Source organism: Myotis yumanensis, unplaced genomic scaffold (genome assembly GCF_028538775.1).
Source record: "Myotis yumanensis isolate MYYU_CA2020_CCGP unplaced genomic scaffold, mMyoYum1.0.hap1 SCAF_4, whole genome shotgun sequence".
NCBI lineage: Eukaryota > Metazoa > Chordata > Mammalia > Chiroptera > Vespertilionidae > Myotis > Myotis yumanensis.
Window position 1 is genome coordinate 36384650 of NW_027223755.1, and position 19402 is coordinate 36404051.

At 40.0% G+C, this 19402-nt stretch overlaps 2 long non-coding RNA genes across 2 annotated transcripts in view; both read right to left on the reverse strand.

Moving 5' to 3' along the window:
* Positions 1-3137: 3137 nt before the first annotated feature.
* Positions 3138-10007, reverse strand: LOC139008638 (uncharacterized). Its single transcript, XR_011471173.1, has 3 exons — positions 9923-10007; positions 6161-6198; positions 3138-4013 (listed from the first exon to the last, which is right to left on the reverse strand). It is a non-coding gene; the product is annotated as an uncharacterized lncRNA (long non-coding RNA).
* Positions 10008-10070: 63 nt separating this feature from the next.
* The window catches only part of LOC139008637 (uncharacterized), a 91308-nt gene continuing 81976 nt past the window's right edge, over positions 10071-19402 (reverse strand). Inside the window, exons 3-4 of the long non-coding RNA XR_011471172.1 lie at positions 10617-10721; positions 10071-10130 (exon numbers count right to left, since the gene is read on the reverse strand). This is a non-coding gene — a long non-coding RNA (uncharacterized lncRNA). The remainder of the gene's footprint in view (positions 10131-10616; positions 10722-19402) is intronic.

Genomic DNA, 19402 nt, shown 5'->3' on the forward strand with positions numbered 1-19402 from the left:
ACACCATACATTAAAGATTAACTATAAATGAAATATTATTCAACCATAAATAATGAAGTACTGATACATGCTACAACATAGATAAACCTTGAAGATATTACACTAAGTTAAAGAAGGCAGACATAAAAGACCTCATATTGTATGATTCCATTTATATGAAACTAAAGGCCTAATGCACAAAATTCGTGCAAGAGTAGGCCTTCCTTCCCCTAGCTGTCAGCACCGGCTTCCCTCCGGCACCTGGGACCCGGGCTTCCCTCGCAGCCCCGGCTTCATCCGGAAGGTCGTCTGGAAGGATGTCCAATCTAATTAGCATATTTGGCTTTTATTATTATAGATATCTAGAGGAGCTAAATCCACTGAGTCACAAAGCAGATTTTTGATTGCCAGATGCTGAAAGGGTGGGGGAATGGGGAACTAATGCTAAATGAACACAGGGTTTTCATTTGGGGTGATGAAAAATTTCTGGACCAAGATATTGGTGACAGTTGCACAATATCATGAATGTGCTTAATGCCACTGAGTGGCACACTTTAGAAATGATTACAATGGTAAATTTTATGTTTCATGTATTTTGCCATAATTAAAAAATTAAATGTGAAAAATAAAATGATGGAGGCATGTCAAAAGAAAACAGAAACCAGTTTGAAGCACTTCCCACTGGCCCATCTGGGGGAATTTGAACATCATAGTAAATGTAACAGAAATAGACTATAGACCAGGGGTCCTCAAACTTTTTAAACAGGGGGCCAGTTCACTGTCCCTCAGACCGTTGGAGGGCCAGACTATAGTTTAAAAAAAAACTATGAACAAATTCCTATGCACACTGCACATATCTTATTTTGAAGTAAAAAAACAAAACGGGAACAAATACAATATTTGTATTTGCATGTGGCCCGCGGGCCGTAGTTTGAGGGCCCCTGCTATAGACCATTGATGGCCCAAAGACAGAATAGTAATAGAAATAGACTATAGACCATTGAATTAAAAAGAAATCATATATGCAAACAGATATATGTTTCTAAATAGGGAAAGAAAAAATTTTCCTTTCAATAAAATGCCAACTCGTCTTTGTAGAAGGAATGATAGAATTAGAAAACAACCATTTGGTAACCATCATAGTAATAATGAATCTAGTCAAGAAACATCAAGGGATAATAGTTGGTAAAGTTTGATGAGAAGAGAAATACATACAGTCTCAAAGTACTTTCTCACAAGAAGCTTATTCATTACAAAAGGAAAGTAAATAGCTTTATAGTGGAAAAAACTGATAGACATACCCCATTTATCAAATAATCAAAGTTAACATCACCAGTAATGGGACAAATCAAAAGCAGGTGCCACCTGACAGGAGGCAGTGAGAACACAGCATCTCTATCATCAGTTAGGTATATGAACTTGGCCAAATAATGCACCTTTTTATACTTCTGTTCCTTTATCTGATAATATCTCATTTCCACTCCAGTGCTAAATTCCTACTCTCCTAATACTTATAGAACTAATCTAAATATATGTCATCTGTTCAGAACTTGACAGGGGAGGTAGAAACTCTTCTCTCCGTTTAAGTGGCTGATGTTCTTATATAAGTAAATCAGGCATAAAGTGCGCAAAATGACATATGTAGCAAAACTTATGAACTTGATCTAATTTTACAGGGAGTCCTGGAAAAGTCAAAAATTGAGAGTTTTTAAAACAATAATATTCTTTCTTTTCAAGGACATACCTGAGTTCAAACTAGGGTAGAAGAACGGTTATATGTAAATGAGTGCTTATATAAATAAGTGCTTGGAAGGGCTTTTCCCTTAAAACTGAACATGCGTCCTCCCACTTTGTGAACACTATCCAGGAGCCTAGAAAAGTCTCTGAGGTATGAAGAAAGCTAGCAAGCCTTTCAGCCAGGGCACTCACACTTTCCAATTCCTAAGAGCATCCTCAATACAGGACAGAAATCTCTAGTTGGACAGAAGTCACTGCTTTCAGAAGGGTCAGATTAATGTCATGTAGTTAAGCAGGAAAGAACGGTTCTGTCAAATAACTCAGGCCCTCACAGAGCAATTCAAATTATTAGCAGCCTCATAAATAAATCAGTCATATCAATATTCAACTGGCAGACCATCAAAAAGTCTAAACTGATCCTATTATACCATTTGGCTTTCGTTATCAGTTTTTACGCTAACAGAAACACATTAATTGGTTAATTAGACATCTTTATGGTTGGGAGAGCCAATTTGCTCTAATTATTTTTACTAAATGTTTATATTATCCCTTCAATATATAGAACCAACTATATAAGTTCAAACTCTCAGAGTTCCTAACAGTTCTGTTAAAGAATAAGTTACTAGCTCATGTTTCTTGTTTAATTATTCTTCCTTCCTACTAAAAACATACACTAATTATAGTACCCTCAATCAGTTGGGCCTGTTTCCTCTCTTTCATCACCTATGTCCAGTCAGTCAGAAAATACTGCCAACTCTTCCTTGTCAAATGTCTCAAGAATCCAATTCTCTCCTCCCACAGCCAGGTCCTCATCACCCACACTTGGTTTAGCACAAAGTCACAGCATCCACTATGGCTTTTCATGTCTGCCAAGACCTACTAACCAATCTTATGTGGCAACTCTCTCTCCAGCTTTTATTACTGCAAATCCGACCCAAATTATTTCTACTCGAGAGGTGGGGTTTTTTCTTTTTGCTTTAAAATATATTTGTATTGATTTCAGAGAGAAAGAGAGAAGGACAGAGAGGTAGAAACATCAATGATGAGAGAGAATCACTGATTGGCTGCCTCCTGCACGCCCCTTACTGGATATCGAGCCCAAAACCCAGGCATGTGCCCTGACTGGGAATGGAACCGTGATCTCCTGGTTCATAGGTTGACCCTCAACCACTGAGCCACACAAGCCAGGCTACTCAAGAGGTTTTTCAACTAGGTTCATGAGACAGGGGCAAGACCTGAGGTAAGACCACAGCTTCTCTTCAAGTTGCCATTAATCTGTTACGTGTCACTACTTTGGTACACACAGTCCTAACTGTACTACTATCTGTTAGGTTAGGTGGCTCAGGAGGCGGCGCAAGAAATAGAGAGTCCAGTGAATCAGTAAAGAAAGGAAAGGAAAGTTTATTCTGCGTCCCCGGGAGACGCACGTACCCCCAAAGACAGGGCACGTGGATTCACGCCAACATGGAGGGGGGAGCGTTTTTTATACTGCGGTTGGGTGAGGGTCGGGGACATGAGCTGAGGTATTCAGTTGAGGAGGCTTCAGCTGCAGGGGGGTATGTGGATTCAGGGAGAAGAAGCCGGTATCTGTGTCTGGCACGTTGATCTGTGAGAAATTCCAGGGGGAGTCCATTGTCTCATCCCATGTCTGTATGTATCTGATCCTGGGTTCTCTCCGACCTAACACTATCCAGCCCACATTCTTCCATATTCCATTCTTTATGTATAAATGAATCTATCACATTACTAACTAAAAGTTGAATAATCCATTTCTTCAGCATTTCCCTCACTAATAACTCCGGGTCTCATTTGCTGGCACCCTCTCCTCTCCTGGCTTTCTGAAAATAAAGTACTCTAGACTCAGACCTCAGCATTCTTATCCTTTCTATTTTCATTCCATCTCTAGGTAATCTCATCTAGTCCCATAATCTCTGTATACTGAAAACTCCCAAATTTATATCTTCAGCCTTGCTCTTTCCTAAGCTCCCACCTCAAATATCCAACTGTATACTCAGAATTTTTCCTGAGCAATCAGGTATAAGCTTGTCCAAAGGTTTACCCCATCTCAGTAAATGGTTATCACCATCCACCTAATTACTCAAGTCAAAAACTTTGAATTTACCCTCTACCCTTCCATTCACTTACCTCCTAACAATATATCTTTCTGACCTATATCCCAAATTCAATCTCTATTGCCGCCACTCTAGTCCAAGTTATTAACATTTCTCATCTGGATTATGCCATCGATTCCCTACTGGTGATGAGGTTCTGTCATTCATTCAGAATGACAGATTTTGCTGAAAAAGAAAAGAAAGTTAACTTAACATGATGTACATTCAATGAAACCGTATTGTTGTTGGAAATGACTACCTTGTTTCTTCCTTTTCTCATTCTCTGTACTTTCCTCTTTCTATGTGTATCTCCCTCCCTTTTTCTAAGTCCTTTCCGTTTCTCTCCCTCCTCTTAATTTTCTCTTTCTCTATTTCTCTCCCTATTGTTTTACTAAACAGAATGTAGTGGGAAGATACTAGGCCTTAGAAGTAAAGGATTTATTCCTTTGGTCTGTCATGGTGAAGGTAGGTAATTATGATGAAGTAAATTTGTACTTCTGGTCCTCAGTTGTCTCATCTAGTAAATAAAGAGATTATACTGGATAGTCTCTGAGGTCCCTTAAAGTTCTAGAAATCTATTCAGGTTATTTATTGAGTTATTGAGTAAAGTGCTATGTTCCTTATTCTTAAAAGTAGGTAAATTCGATATTTTATATTTCCCTGAGGGGGGAAAGCAAATTAGTTTGGTGTTGGTTTTTTACAAAGCCTTCCATTGATCCTTTTCTATCATGGGTCAGTGGCTCTCAATAGAAAAAAAATACCCCTCTCCTTTGGCATACTCTATATGGTCAATATCTCTGTAGTTATTTCTGTCTTTGGGCCTTCCTCAGGACAAGCAGATCCCAAGAAGAAGCCAATATGCCACTTAATATGAAGGCTATCATGTTTTAGGTACTTAATGTGTTCCAGGCTCTGTGCTGAACCTTTTTTTTTTTTTTTTTCATTTAATCATCAAGACAAACCTACATAAGGTAGGTATTACATTATCACTCCTCTTTCACAAAAGAGGAAACTAAGATGGATGCAAAGAAGTTAAGAAATTTGCCTAAAGATGCACAGCCAATGCATGGTGGAGCCAAACTTTGGACCCATGTCTTACTCAAAAGCCCATGCTCTGAAATATTAGACTATACTACCTTCCTCCTGAGATGCTAAAGCCCTGCAGGCTCTCTTACAAGTCTCTATCTCCTTTTGGACTGACAAAACATGTGGCTTCTGATGTCTTAGACTACATCCTAGCCACTACCTGACCTGACAATGTCAACTAAACTACAAGGATTTTAAGAGCAGAGGCTAGTGATTTCTTATGGTACTGGTAGCAGCCCTGTAGACACTCAGTAAATGCTCCTGACTGAGAAAGGCAAGCAATTTATACATGGTGAAAAGCAACTTACACAGCTAGGACTTTTTGCTTAATGCAAATTCTGGTGATGCAAAGGTTAGGATGAAGGAGAGATTGTGCTAGGACTAGAGATATGGCCAGGCTTCCCATAAAGTCTAATTCCATGACCTCATTATCATTTGCAGAAAATAGAGCTATTGGTAACCCTAGAGAATTACTTTAGAAAATGGCTAAAAAAATTGTTTTAATTAAGACTCTAGGTATTTAAGTGAAATATCAGGTCAGCACATTTGTGGAAGAATTTTTCTTTTTTAAATGCTTCAATAGGTCTTCAGAAGTAGAATTTAATTTGCATGACCATTTCCTGAGCAACATCAGAACAGAATCAATTCTCAAGGTATCTTTTGTACCAGAGGAATTTATGAGTTTCCTGGCCAAGAGGGCCAATTGGCAGAGTCTCTAAACTTCTGCCTCCCACCCCCATCTCTAAGAGAACTGTGCCTGGATAGATAGAAAACCTTGGATGCCTTTCTGGGACACTGGTTTGGTGCTGATAAAGGCAAAATGTTGTAGCATTGTGTGATGCCATTCAAATATCTTCAACCCATCCTTGGGATTGATTGTCTGTATCTCCTTAAAACAAAGAGTTTAGAAGGACAGAAATACCAGACTATTCTTTAGAATGTTCTTCACTTGGGGAACTGTAACATTGGTGAAGAAACAGCATGAGCACCATCCGTAGATAGACACAACAAGGTCATCAAGGTGGTGGGCAGGAACTCCCAATGGAGGCCAGCCAACACCCAAGCAGCAATAGCAGAACAGATGTTTGAGAGGTTGACAGTTTCCATGGAGAATATGTGCGTTAACCAGAACCACGCCAAAGAAAGGAAGAGCTTGGAAAGTGGAAAAGGGAGGAAAAGATTGAGGTCCTATTGATTCCACCTGGTAAGTTCTCAAGGTTAAAACTATTTGTGATCATCACCTTTACCTTGTTTTTTCAATCCTACCCCCTCAAATTGGTGTGACCTGGAAAAAAAGAATTAGAAACATTGTCAAATAACAGTATTATATCTACAGACAAAATATTGATTCTGGATATTTCTTCCTTTTCTTATACTTCCTTGGTAGGAACATTTTTCTAGCCTATCTAAGAGATGGCAGCAATCGAGCCTGTTCCTGATTTATTTTATCTAGTCAACTGCAACACACAACAAAACCTCACCCAAGAACAATGACAACAGACATAAAATTCAGGCAAACAAACATAGTTTTTCTTTCTCTTTACTCAAAAAAGGTAATATTATTGACTCTACCTACGAAAAGAACATTAACTATTTTATCCGCCCCTCAGAACTCTCATTTTTTCTGCCTTCTTTTAAAAACGAACTTTTAAATTCCAACTTTTCTTAAAGCTTATTGAGATGTGACATTCCAAGCAATCTCTGAGAAGTGTAAAAGTGAGTATAATAGCTGTGATTAACTCTGTTTATATACCAGACACACTTACATTTCACTATAAATATTCCACATGAAAACCTCTGAAAGAGAGCCAATTATGGTGAGAGGTTTATCTATGTGACATTTGTCAAAGAAAAAAATAAGCTTCAGTTTCTATTTGGAAAAATTATTTCCCGGGATGATGTAAGATTGTACATTTATCAACCGGAGAAAAAATGAGGAGTAGAGCTAAAATGATAAAGTGCATATAGTTTAAGTTGTAGGCTTCTCTCTGCCCCCTGAACCCCCATACTATCATAAAAACACAGAGTATACATACAAGAAAATACTAGTTCATATCATCTTCATTCCAACAGTAGCACTGATCACTGAGGGAACATCAGTGGAAACAGAAAATTTCCTATCACATGTGCTCTGCTATTAGAAAAATCCATTTTGTTCCTAACCTTACAGCTCAAAGTAAAATTACAATTTGAAATGAAAATTGTTCTTGCCCTTACAACTCTTACTTGGAATGTGTTACCTTCATTTTGTTGTTCCTCCACAACTTGTCACTTACTGTTAATTTTAGTTTTTAGGGGGAGAAAAACACAATTTTTCAGTGTTCCTGTTCACTTTTCTGTCCTTTTTGCCCCCAAGGCTCTTGATTACAAATGTAGCCTTCAATCAAACTTAGCAGATGAGTTTGAATACATATTGCAATGCTAGTTATAACCTCTGGGTTCTGGTCCTTTGGGGGCCCTGGAAGTTCTGCTAATCCAATCTTGAAAATCAGTCCTTTTAACCAAAGTATTTCTCAGAAAAACATCTATACATACAGCCAGACAGTCCATAGGAACAGGACTATTAGACATTAGTATAGCCCTACCAATGACTTATAGCCAGCATCTGCTATGACAGGTTATAGCTTCTATTTTGATTGGTCAATGACCAAGCTAATTCAGCTGTTAAATACTTTTTAACATCCAGAATATAAGTCAAAGAAAATCTTTATTAAGTTCACTATCAAATCCTTATATATAGGATTTATCTACCAGACAACTGAGTTCATTAGCTCTTTATATCCTTACAATATCACTCCACTATGTAAAAAATAAATAGCAGTTTTTCCACATATCTTTTTCAGCTACCATCAAACCTTCACAGCAAAGCCTTGGGCAAGACTTAGCTACACCTACTACCTTTATCACCTCACCTTCCATTTATTCTCCCAACCCCATTCCTCACTATCGCATATTGTCTCCCACTAGCATCTACTCCTATTGCTCCCCAGAAAGTGCTCTTAAGAGGTCACCAATGATCTTGATTGCTTACTCAGTGGGACCTTTTCTGTCTTTATCTCAATTGATTTCTCTCAGTATTTCACCCTATTGACCACTTCTTCCTTCTTGAAACTCTCCTCCCATGGCTATTGGGATATTTCCCCTTGACTTTTCTCATATCTCTATTTCTCAACCTTATAACTGTCCCTTTTCTCCAAAAACACCTGAAACATTGGTATTCTGTAGATCTTTGCTCTGTCTGTACTCTCACTTAGGGTGATCATATTCCCTACTGCCTCTATATCAATATGCAGTATTGCAAATGTACAAAGTAAAACTCAGCTTTTCCTTAAAATCTGGTACTCAGTCTACAGCTCCTAGTTCAGCAATGACTCCACCAACCAACCAACCTATCACCCAAACCCAAAATCTGGCTATTACCCCTGACTTCTTCCCACTAATCCCCATATCCAATAGCTCAACAAATAATTCCAGTCTATTTTACCTTCCTAGTATGTCCAGAATCTTTCACAGCTATTCATATATCACACAAAATTCTGCATACAATTTCAGGGTATATCTCTACAGACATCCAAAGAATCCATAAATCCAAGATATCACAGAGAAACATGTGAGGTGGATCAGAGGTGGTGGGAATGTATTTGTTTCAGAAAAAAAAGGAAAGTTTCCCTACATTACAGGAAACTATATATCAGAGTCATTAAAGGGCCAAATAATTTTTTAAAACTACAGAGTATTAGGGGAAATATTTTTATAACCTTCAAACAGGTATAAAATTATTAAACCATATAGGAAAGTACTGACAGATTCAACTACATAAACTTCTGGGTAAAGTAAGACACCATAGATATAGGAAAAGACAAGTGTCAAAGTACATAAAACATGGGAAATATATATAATCCATGCCATTTATATCCATAAGATACCTAAGAAGTGACTATAGTCAATAAAACAAACAACACAATGGGAAAAAAAATGTGCAATGGACAAGAACATTTTACAGAAGAGCAAATTGCCAATTAGTATAGAAAAAATGCTCAACCTTTACCAATCAAGGAAACACAAATTAAAACAACTAAATCATTCTTCACCTACCACATTGGCAAATATTAACAAGATTGAGAGTGTCCAGAGTTATAAAGGATATGGGAAAAATGGATACTCTCATACCCTGGTAGGAAGGCAATTTGTCAACATCTGTCAATATAAATATCCATATAGTTCTACCCACAAGTTCCACTGGTAAATCTCTATTCTAAAGAAATATTTGTACCTGTGCACAAAGAAGCATAAACAAGGATATTCACTGCAGTGTTGTTTATCATAAAGAAGCCTAATGCCCACCTAAAGGAGAGCCATATTATAATGTAAAAGAATACAGCTGGGCCCTGGGCACGTGGCTCAGTTGGTTGGGCATCATCCCTTGCATGGAAGGATTGCTGGTTAGATGCCCAGTCAGGGGCACATGTCCAGGTTGGGGGCTCAGTTCCCAGTGGGGGAGCACACAGGAGGCAGCCGATTGATGTTCCACTCTCACATTGGTGTTTCTCTCCTTTCCTCTCTCTCTCTAAAAACCAATTTAAAAATCTTTAAAAAACAAAAAGAATGTGAATCTCAGAGGGAAGGCAGAGGTGGATGGATGGGAAGAGACCAATCAAAGAATTTGTTTGCGTATATGCATAACCATGGACACAAACAATAGTGTGGTCAAGGCTTGGGGTGTCGGGTTGGGGCAGGCTAGAAGAGGTCAATGGGGAAAAAAGGGGACGTATGTAATACTTACAACAATAAATATTTTTTTAAAGAATGCAGTTGGTCTAAGACATATTGCTCAATGACAAGACAATGTGTATGTATAAAATATCCCATTTACTTTTTTAAAAAACCTACACACTTGAGTACAAACATATACTTGAGCGTAAAAAGTCTGCATATTCTGAAAACACCAAATAATGGTTACCTCTGGGGAGGGAAGAAAATTCAGGAGGGTGAGAAGATGAGATATTTACCTTCTATAATAATAAAAGCGTAGCCCTGGATGGTTTGGCTCAGTGGATAGAGCATCGGCCTGCGGACTGAAAGGTCCCGGGTTCAATTCCAGTCAAGGGTATGTACCATGGTTGCGGGCACATCCCCAGTAGGGAGTGTGCAGGAGGCAGCTGATCGATGTTTCTCTTTCATCGATGTTACTAACTCTCTATCCCTCTCCCTTCTTCTCTGTAAAAAATCAATAAAATATATTTTTAAAAAATAAAATAAAATAAAAAAATAAAAGCGTAATATACTAATTAGACCAGACAGACAAATGACCTTCCAGATGTCCTTCCGGACAACCTTCCATCAAAGCAAGGGCTGCGAGGGCTGAGGCAAGCAGCCGCAGCTGCGAGAGCCAAGCCCCTTGCACGAATTTCATGCATTGAGCCTCTATTTTATTCTATATTCTTCTAGATTGTTTGAATACTTTACAACTAAGATAAATGAAAGTGTGGCAAACTTTTAAGAGAATGTTCCATCTTATTGCCCAAGTCCCTCACTCCTTCTGAACTCTGGAATACCTCACAATTTTGCCTAATCTCTACTGTTCACTGACACTTCATTTAATCCACAAATTGTATACTTTCTCCTAGTCCACACCAGAGCCAGCGGGTCCTTGGGTGCCCATCACGGCCCTATCACCTGGAGGTGGGGAGTAGCGTTACTTACCCACTGCAATTCATGGCAGTATCACATAGAAACAGGAGACACTGACCCCAGGTTCTGCTTATGCCATTTATTTTGTTCTCTTTGAGGATTTGTAGCGTCTGTACTCTGCAAAATATTTATTGTTGTAAGTATAAATTGGTAATGTTCACTGACAGGTCTGTACTCTGTATAAATTGGTAATGTTCACTGACAGGTCTGTACTCAGTTGTAAGTTAAATGACACTGCTTTCAGAACTTATGTGCGGGCTGTGAACTATGTAAGCTGGGAGTGTTCTCATTACCAAATGGGAAATAGAAATGATAAAATAAACCAAATTGCTTCTGGTAGAGAGCACTGCAGTAATCTGCCATTAATCCCTCTGCATCCCAGAAATAAACTATTAATTTCCCCTCTGGATTTCCTCAGGATAACCAGGTTCTAATCCATAAGAGTTCTTTCCCTCCCACTTCCAATTACCAGCCTTGAGTTTGTGATTCTGGAGAGACATTTTACCGGCAATGCTTTAAATGCCTAAATAAATGTCATCCTCCTGTTAACACTGTGGCCTCTTAATAAATTTTCTAATGTTGATTGATAAATAGATGATTGATAGATAGGCAGATAGATAGATCTTCCTGAACTACTTTTCAACCAGCCATATTTTCCCCAATATTAACTCTTCTGATAAAATCTGACTTAAATTTTTATCTTCAAAAACCTAGGTATATTTCATATAAGCAAAAAGTATTGCAATAATGTACGTGGGGGTTATGTCTCAGCGTTAAGGGCAACATCGATGTTTAGCATTTCCATTTACGAGGAGAAGATACAGACATGGAAAGGCTTAGGTTCCTGGAATTTACAGCAAAGTCTGAACCTGGAAATACTACAATGTTCATTTTTCCTTTCCTACACACAAAACTGGTACCCACCTATGGCTCTAGCACATTCCCATAGCAATCACCCCAGACAGCCCTCAGGCTCAAGCCAGTCCGCACTGCTGTTCAAGTGCTCTCCGAAATACCCATAGGGTGTGGCAAAGTGCAGCTGATGGCCCAAGCAAATAGAACATATAACTCTAGGCCTTCACCTGTTTCCAACCCCACCCTACCTCCCCCACCCCCCCACCCCCCGCTCCCACCACCCGCCCCTCAGACAGAAGCCTTTGCAGGGCAAAACCTTGGAGGCAGTGCATTAACATAAATGTCCCTTTCTCCACAATAATGCCAATTGGATGATTGGTTTTCCTAGTCTACCCCTTAACACAGCTAAACCCTGCACTGTCGAGAGACATCTATGGGGAACATGAGCCCTCTGCGTCTATGTCATGTTTATTCAGGGTGTGCAGGCTACAGAGTGATTCCTATGCATCAGGATCCATTTGCAAAGTGCCACTCTATACATGCCTCATGTGCAGTATGTGCTATTATAAGTAATGTGCCCACACGCTACAGATTTTAATGCATCCTAGAAAGCAAATTACTGTCAATGCTAAGTTATGTGACATTCCTGACCAAATTAGTTGGGTATGCATTTGAAGACCAACAAACTCGCCTCTATTGAACCGTGAAGGAACAGGAAAAGCATCAAACAATTATATAGACATTCTATAATTAGGGGTTGGGAAATGACTATATTGGAATCCTTTTCTTAGCATGGCTAACCTGCCAAAGGTTGGAGAGGTCATTTAGTGCAGCTCCTGCCTCAGCCTACTGCAGACTCCGGGGACCCATTAGCACAGTCCAACAGAAAGGAAGAAGACATATACCAAGAAAATACGTGTCTTTTTGCACAATTGACAGCTACATTTTTCCTAGGGCTACTCCACTGGAAGTAGAACAAGATGTCAAAAATAACTTAGGAGAAGAAGTTTTTTAAAAAAGCAGTCCCAGGGATATATAAGAAAGTTGGCCAAGAAGCAAGAAAGACAGAAGGGCAGCACTCAGTGAGCTCAGATCACCACTCACCTGGCCAGCACGGGCTACTCTCCAGCCGATGCCAGTGCAATAGCTGGCAGTTGAAGGAGAAAACGAGGTTTCGAAACTATTTTTCTATTTTCATACTTCTCATTGTATTTAAGCCACGTTCCCTAGACGGCTTAAGCATTAATAGGCTAAAGCTATGCTCTAGTCTAGCATAACCTTGGGTTAATTATGTTCTTGGGGTTGCAGAGAACAGAAATAATTTTACTTAGCTACATCAAGTCATGAGGGTTCACTGTTGAGTTACACAGGGAATATGTGTGGATTCTCTTTACTTATCCACTTCCACTCGTACCACACCCTAAAGCCCCAAACTGGCTGGCTGATCTTCTCCATATTTCTCAGTTCAAATTCCAGAAAGAGTCTGTTTACCAATTAATTACTGAACTTCCATTGGTCAGAGCTTTTCCTGTCAGGTCATCCTACAAGCTACTCACCTGCCTATGAACTGACTGCCCTCCAGTCAGGTGTGTACCTCTAGTCTAATCAGCAGACACCCAGTGCACAAGGTACAGGTTAGGGCAACTTCCTTTATCAAGGCGCTGTGGACAAAGGCAGCTTTCCTTAGAAAAGGACAGTGGTGTCTCAAGTACACATCTATATCAAACTGCCACTAAATACTTGTGTAGAAATACACCATTAATTGGAGGCAATAATCTTCATAGGCACAGGACCAGCCTCATGGGCTTATGACCTGTGCAGTTGCACAGGGTCCCTGCACTTAGAAGGGCCCACACTTTGCTTAATACGCCACTGTGGCCATCTTGGCATTCTTAATCATTTTTGAACAAGGGGCCCTATATTTTTACTTTGCGTGTGGTCTTGGAAATTATGTAGCTGTTCCTGTACAGAAGTTTTTATTACATTACTAGAGGCCCAGCACATGAAATCGTGTGCGGGTAGGGTCCCTAGGCCTAGCCTGCAATCAGGGCCATCTTCCGCCCGCTCGCCAGTCCCCAGTCCCGCTCCACCGCCACCTACCCCAGTTCCCCGTGGTTCCCCGTTCACCACCCTGTGATCGGAGCCTGTGGGCCAGGGGGAGACATCAAGAGGTGGTCAATGCACCTCATAGCGACTGGTCGAGTGGTCGTTCTGGTCATTACGCCATTATGGTTGCTGGGCTTTTATTATATAAGATAAAAAGTGAAGGGAGTTTCATAGAATCAATTTTGGATCCAAGGATTCTTCTGAGATCATTTGACAAGTACTCATTTGACAAATAAGAAAACTAAACCTGGCAGTGTGGCTCAGTGGTGGAGCATTGACCCATGAACAGTTCCATTCCTAGTCAGGGCACCTGCCTGGGTTTCAGGCTCAATCCCCAGTAGGGGACGTGTAAGAGGCAGCCATTGATAATTCTCTCTCATCATTAATGTTTCTATCTCACTCTACCTCTCCCTTCCTCTGTCTGAAGTCAATAAAAATATTTTTTTTTAAGAAACGAAAACTGAGGTCAAAGAAAGGATAATTGGCTTAATCAGGATCCCACAGTGAGTCCTAGTGATGTCAGATTGGAAACATTCTTCTCACTCTGTATCCAATCTTCTCATTCCTCCATGTGGCAGGCTTCCTAGCAGGGAGGACTGCCTGACACATGGTCTATTTTGCTAAAATATTTGATAAACTACTTAGAAATCTCATAAAATGAGGCTGATATAAAAATACAAATGGCAATCTTTCCTTGTTCAATCTTATATCCTTTTCCTGTCTATGACCTTCTCAGAACAAACTCCACCGACAATCCCCAGAATCTAAAAATGAAAGCTGGGTAGAGAAATGTAAACAAATAGAACCTCTATGGAAGATAATTTGATAATCAATATCAAAATTATAATATTCATAGCTCTCAACCCTGCAATTCCATTTCTACATGTAGTCTCACATATACACAACTATTACTGCATGTCCAAGACTATTCATTGTGGTGTTGCTTATAATAGAAGATTGGAAACAATCTAAATATCCATCAATGAAAGACTGATTTAAAAAATAATAATAATAAGCCTGGTCATGGTGGCTCAGTAGTTGAGCATTATCTATGAATCAGGAGGTCACGGTTTGATTCCTGGTCAGGGCATATGCCAGGGTTGTAGGTACAATCCCCAATCGTGCAAGAGGCAGCCAATCAATGATCCTCTCATCATTGATGTTTTTCTCTCTCTTTCCCTCTCCCTTCCTCTCTGAAATCAATAAAGATATATTAAAATTTTTTAAAAAATTTTTTTAAAGATGATACTACATTCATGCAATAGACTATAATGTAACTCTTGGGAAAGAAGAAATTGACATGTATCTACTAATATGGAACAATTTCCAATATATTGTTTTATGAAGAAGCAAGGTATAAAACAGTATGCAGCATGCTTCTATTTGGGGGGGGGGAGTTATTTAATTATATATCCTATAATCACAAACACACACACACATGTTGGGGGGATTTGGGTATGCAAAGAATTTGGAAGTATATACAAACAAACAAAAAAAGTGACTGCCTCTGAGGAAGGGACATGGAGGACTCAGGGATAAGCATGTGGGGGAGACTTTTATTATATGTCCTTTGTTCCCTAAAATTTGTACTATGTGCACATATTATGTTTTCAAAAACTAATTAGTTACATTAAATTAGTGTCCAAAAGGGGACCTCATGACACTGCCAATATTATATCATGTCTACAATAAAGAGAAATATACTGCTGCTATCATTTTTTATAAAACTTTTGCTGGGATCTTGTATTGAACTTACAGACAAAGAAAATTAAATTAGACTAAAAAAATCCTCTCTTTCCCCTCCTCTTCTCTACATCAGAAGAAAAATTTGAAACATTTTCAAAACCTGCAAAATCCATTGCTTATTTAGTTATTGGCAAAGCTGTGTGACACAATGGAGAAACAGAAATGTTCCCACTCTTCCTTTGGAAACTTGCCGATATCATCTCCAAAGTGTCCTGCAGACATTAACCACTGATGTTTTTCCAGTGCACCTACCATCAGTGTTCCTAAGCACTTTAACCAGAGTTTTATTTTGAACCAAAAGTACAAAAGGGTACACAAATCTCCCTACTGCCCTGGTTTAACAGAAGTACCTTTTTCTCAGATAAGAACAGAAAAGGTGAGCTTAGGCCTCCCAATGAAACCATTTCCCTTGGGAAAACTTTGATTCCTAGTTAGGAATGTCTTTCCCCCTCATATCCTCTTTGTTGCTCCACTCCCACACCAACTATTTATGTAACCCCCATGTGGTAGATCAGAGATGGCCTCACATTCTCTGACACTCCTCTCCTTGGGAGGTGGGATCTGTTTCCATCCTCCTTGATTCTGGACTGTTCTGTGACTGCTTTGACTAATGGACTATGGCATAATTGGTGCCATGCCAATTCCAAATCCAATCTTTAAGAGAACTGGCAGCTTCCTCCTTGTTCTCTTGAGTCCTAAACAAGGCGCTATGCAAAAATCTAACTGTCCTCCAAAAGAGAGCATGTGGAGAGATGCCTTAAGACCACATGGAGAGGGAAAGGGGCCCAAAGCTATTTCTGTCAAGACATCAAGCATGTGGGTGAAATCATCATGGACCTTCAGACCATACCAGCCACCATCTGAAGAGTACCCAGTCAATGCCATGTGAAGCAGAAGAATCACCCAGCCAAGCACTGACCAAATTCCTGACCCACAAAATTACTAAATGTAATTAAATGTTGTTGTTTTCAATGTTGTTATTTTAAGACGGTAAGTTTTGGGGTAGTATGTTATGCAGCAATACATAACCAAGATACCACACTATTGTTTTACTACACTTCACAGACACTGCTTTTTTATTTTTCCAATTGAAGGCAAGAGCCTCCACTAGCAAAAAGATTACAACTCACTTTATTGCAGTAGTCTAGAAGCAAACCTGCAATATCTCCAAGGTATGCCAGTATTAAACACTGACATCTTCAGATCTTTCATACTCAAAATTCAGTCTTTCCTACATTGCCTAGAATAGTGATAGAATCATCTCATGCCAGGCAGCCACTGCTATTAGAAGGAAAGGTCAGTCCAAGTTGAAACAATAGAAGAATCTCTTCCCCACAGGGCTAAAGATGAGTCTACATGGCTAAGTTGAAAGTCAACCGCTGCCACCGAGTACTCCAGAAATCATAGACCACAAAGCCTGGAGTTTGCCAGCTCACACAGGTCCACCATCCCTGGCAGTGTCCTTTGACCTGCCCCATCCCTCTAATGCTCCAGCAAACTCACATCTAGCAACCTCATACCTACCACCTTGTGGTCATTCTTGGAGGTGGGATGAGAACCAGACCCTCTTACTCCAGCTTTGCCCTTTCAGGGTGGACCAAGGAAAGAAAAGCTAAGTCTTGGGAGGAGAGATTCCTGGGTCAACATCCCCAGCCCATATGACTGGCAGTTGCCACCCACTCTGTCCCATGTGCCTGTTCTCACCCACACAGAGGGAGGTGTCACTATCAGAAACCATAATTAGAGATATCATCATAGACTTTAGCTCCCTGAGAACAAATTCTTCCTTACAACATGCAAAGCTATTGTTCAATTTTCAAACATCCAACTAACTTCCAAACATGTGGTTGGGAATCCATTCGGTACAAAAGTAAGACACCGCCTCTTCTGAATTGTAGGCATGGCTTTGAAATTCAAGAAAAGGCATTTCCAGGGTTGAGGCACGAATGGGAAACTTTAACATAACGTGATGAGTCTGGCAAACACAGGGTAGCAAGGTCCAGCATGTACAGAGGTGAGCATGGGCAGAGAACCTGTGACAATGGAAAAAGAGGAGGTGCAAAGAGGGTCTTCTCCCCTCCTGGCTCCTGCCTTCAAAGTGAAGTCCGTTCAATGTCATTGGAGACCTCTCCCCATTGTCTATGCAGACAAATTAAAATGGCGAGTTGACCACCTCAGTAATCTGTCGTGATAGATCAAAAAAATGTGAATATAATTGGGGGGGAGAAAGGTGTCAGTTTGAGGGAAAAGAAAGGAAGAAAATTTAGAATGTTTCCAATTTTTCAGTAATTTTCTCAGTCTCTCACTTCAGATCATATATTTAGGGACAAATGCTTTCCAGAGCATCGTTGGGTCAGGTCTACAGAGGCAGGGGCGAGAAGGGAGGAGGATAAAGCCACGCAGGTTACCTGTCTGGTTGCTTAGATGGTCCAATTTCACTAAGAATCACACATACCTCTTCATTCCTTCTGCCGTGTTTGCCTGACCTTTTTCAATGTCTTTTTCTGTTTTCCATTGCCCTGAGGGAGTAATCTAGCCACTCAGGCTTTCTTTGCATGCAAAATGTAACAGTTCTTTCTTTCTTCTTTCAGATAAAGGCAGTCTTGGGGAGGGGGAAAGAAAAGCGCCTGGCTTCTTCAAATTAGCTCTGAAATAAAAGTCATCGCCAGATGTTATATAAAAGGTGACGTAATCCCAAAGTACTTCATTACATATGCAGCTCTGCTCTTCAGCCCAGGAGGAGTTTATTACATTTTGTCGATCCCATTTTCTATACCCACATCATTTTTACATAATTTTTTCCTGCCTGACAGACATCTTCACATTTTCACAGCAGCCCATCAAGACAGCATTACACCAGCACAGGGAAACGGGTTAGCAGTTTACAAATAATGGTGCTAATAAGCCAGATTTGTCCCTGAGATACAAATCAGGGGTAAATGGTCTATCCATGCGTGTGAGAAGCACATCTATTTTAGAATAATAGGGAAGAAAGCAGAGCACCATTCCAGCCGATACCGTGTTCTTTCAGAATCTATTCTGCAAGTAGGAAAAAAGGGGGGCGGGGGGGATGACGATCTCTAAACTTATTCTTGCCATTCTCTTCATTTTCCTAATAAAGTCCTGGCTTGTGGTGAAATAGGTAGCCATGCCAAATGCATTAAGGTCGGGACTTCTTGTCTTTTTGATTGGCACAAAATTTAGACGAAAACGTATCATTTGTACCAATGCAATAACTAGCTACCGAGATGCTTTAAGTGCAAACACTGCAAGACACTTCCTCCCACTCCCTTAGTGCTAAGCATCTTTCCTCCTCCTTCCCAGGCACTCGCGCCCACACTGCCCTCTGATGGTGAAAAGCAGCAGTGCAGGCTCGACGCTTCTTTCCTTAAGAGGGATGAGGACAGGTTGGAGAGAACGGCTGAGAGGGCATCTGCCTTAAGATCAGTGTAAGAAGTCAAGTACACTCAGCTCTTAGCTCCTAGCTGAACGTAAACCTATCTGACTCAGAATTCCAGTGGGATAAGAAAGTGCCTGTAACTCCCACCCCAAGGAAACACATATCATTCATCTTAAGAACCTCCTTCAGTTTTAAGGAAAGATCCCTATTAAAATGTTAAAATTAACTTTATGGTTTTAAACTGTAACTGCAAACTTAGGGTAACATTGGTTCTCATTCTTTTATATGTATTTATTTATTTATTTATTTATTTAGAGAGAAAGGAAGAAGAGAGATAAAAACATCGTTGAGAGAAGAACATCATCAATTGGCTGCCTCCTGCACGGCACTTACTGGGGATTTAGCCTGAAAATGAGGTTTAATGCCCTTGACCAGAATCGAACCTGAGACCCTTCAGTCCACAGGCCAATGCTCTGTCCACTGAACCAAACTAGGTAGGGCCTCATTCTTTCATAAGAGCAGCATTTGAATGTGGGACAAAGGGAGATGTGAAAGCTTCACAGAGGAACTATTCCCCCTCTACCCCTACACACCCCTAGGAAACTGATACATATCTGAGGATAACTAGCCCCCAACACAAGTTTATTCTATTTCTTATTTTGTCCAAGGTCAGGACATTCCTTAGTCCTAT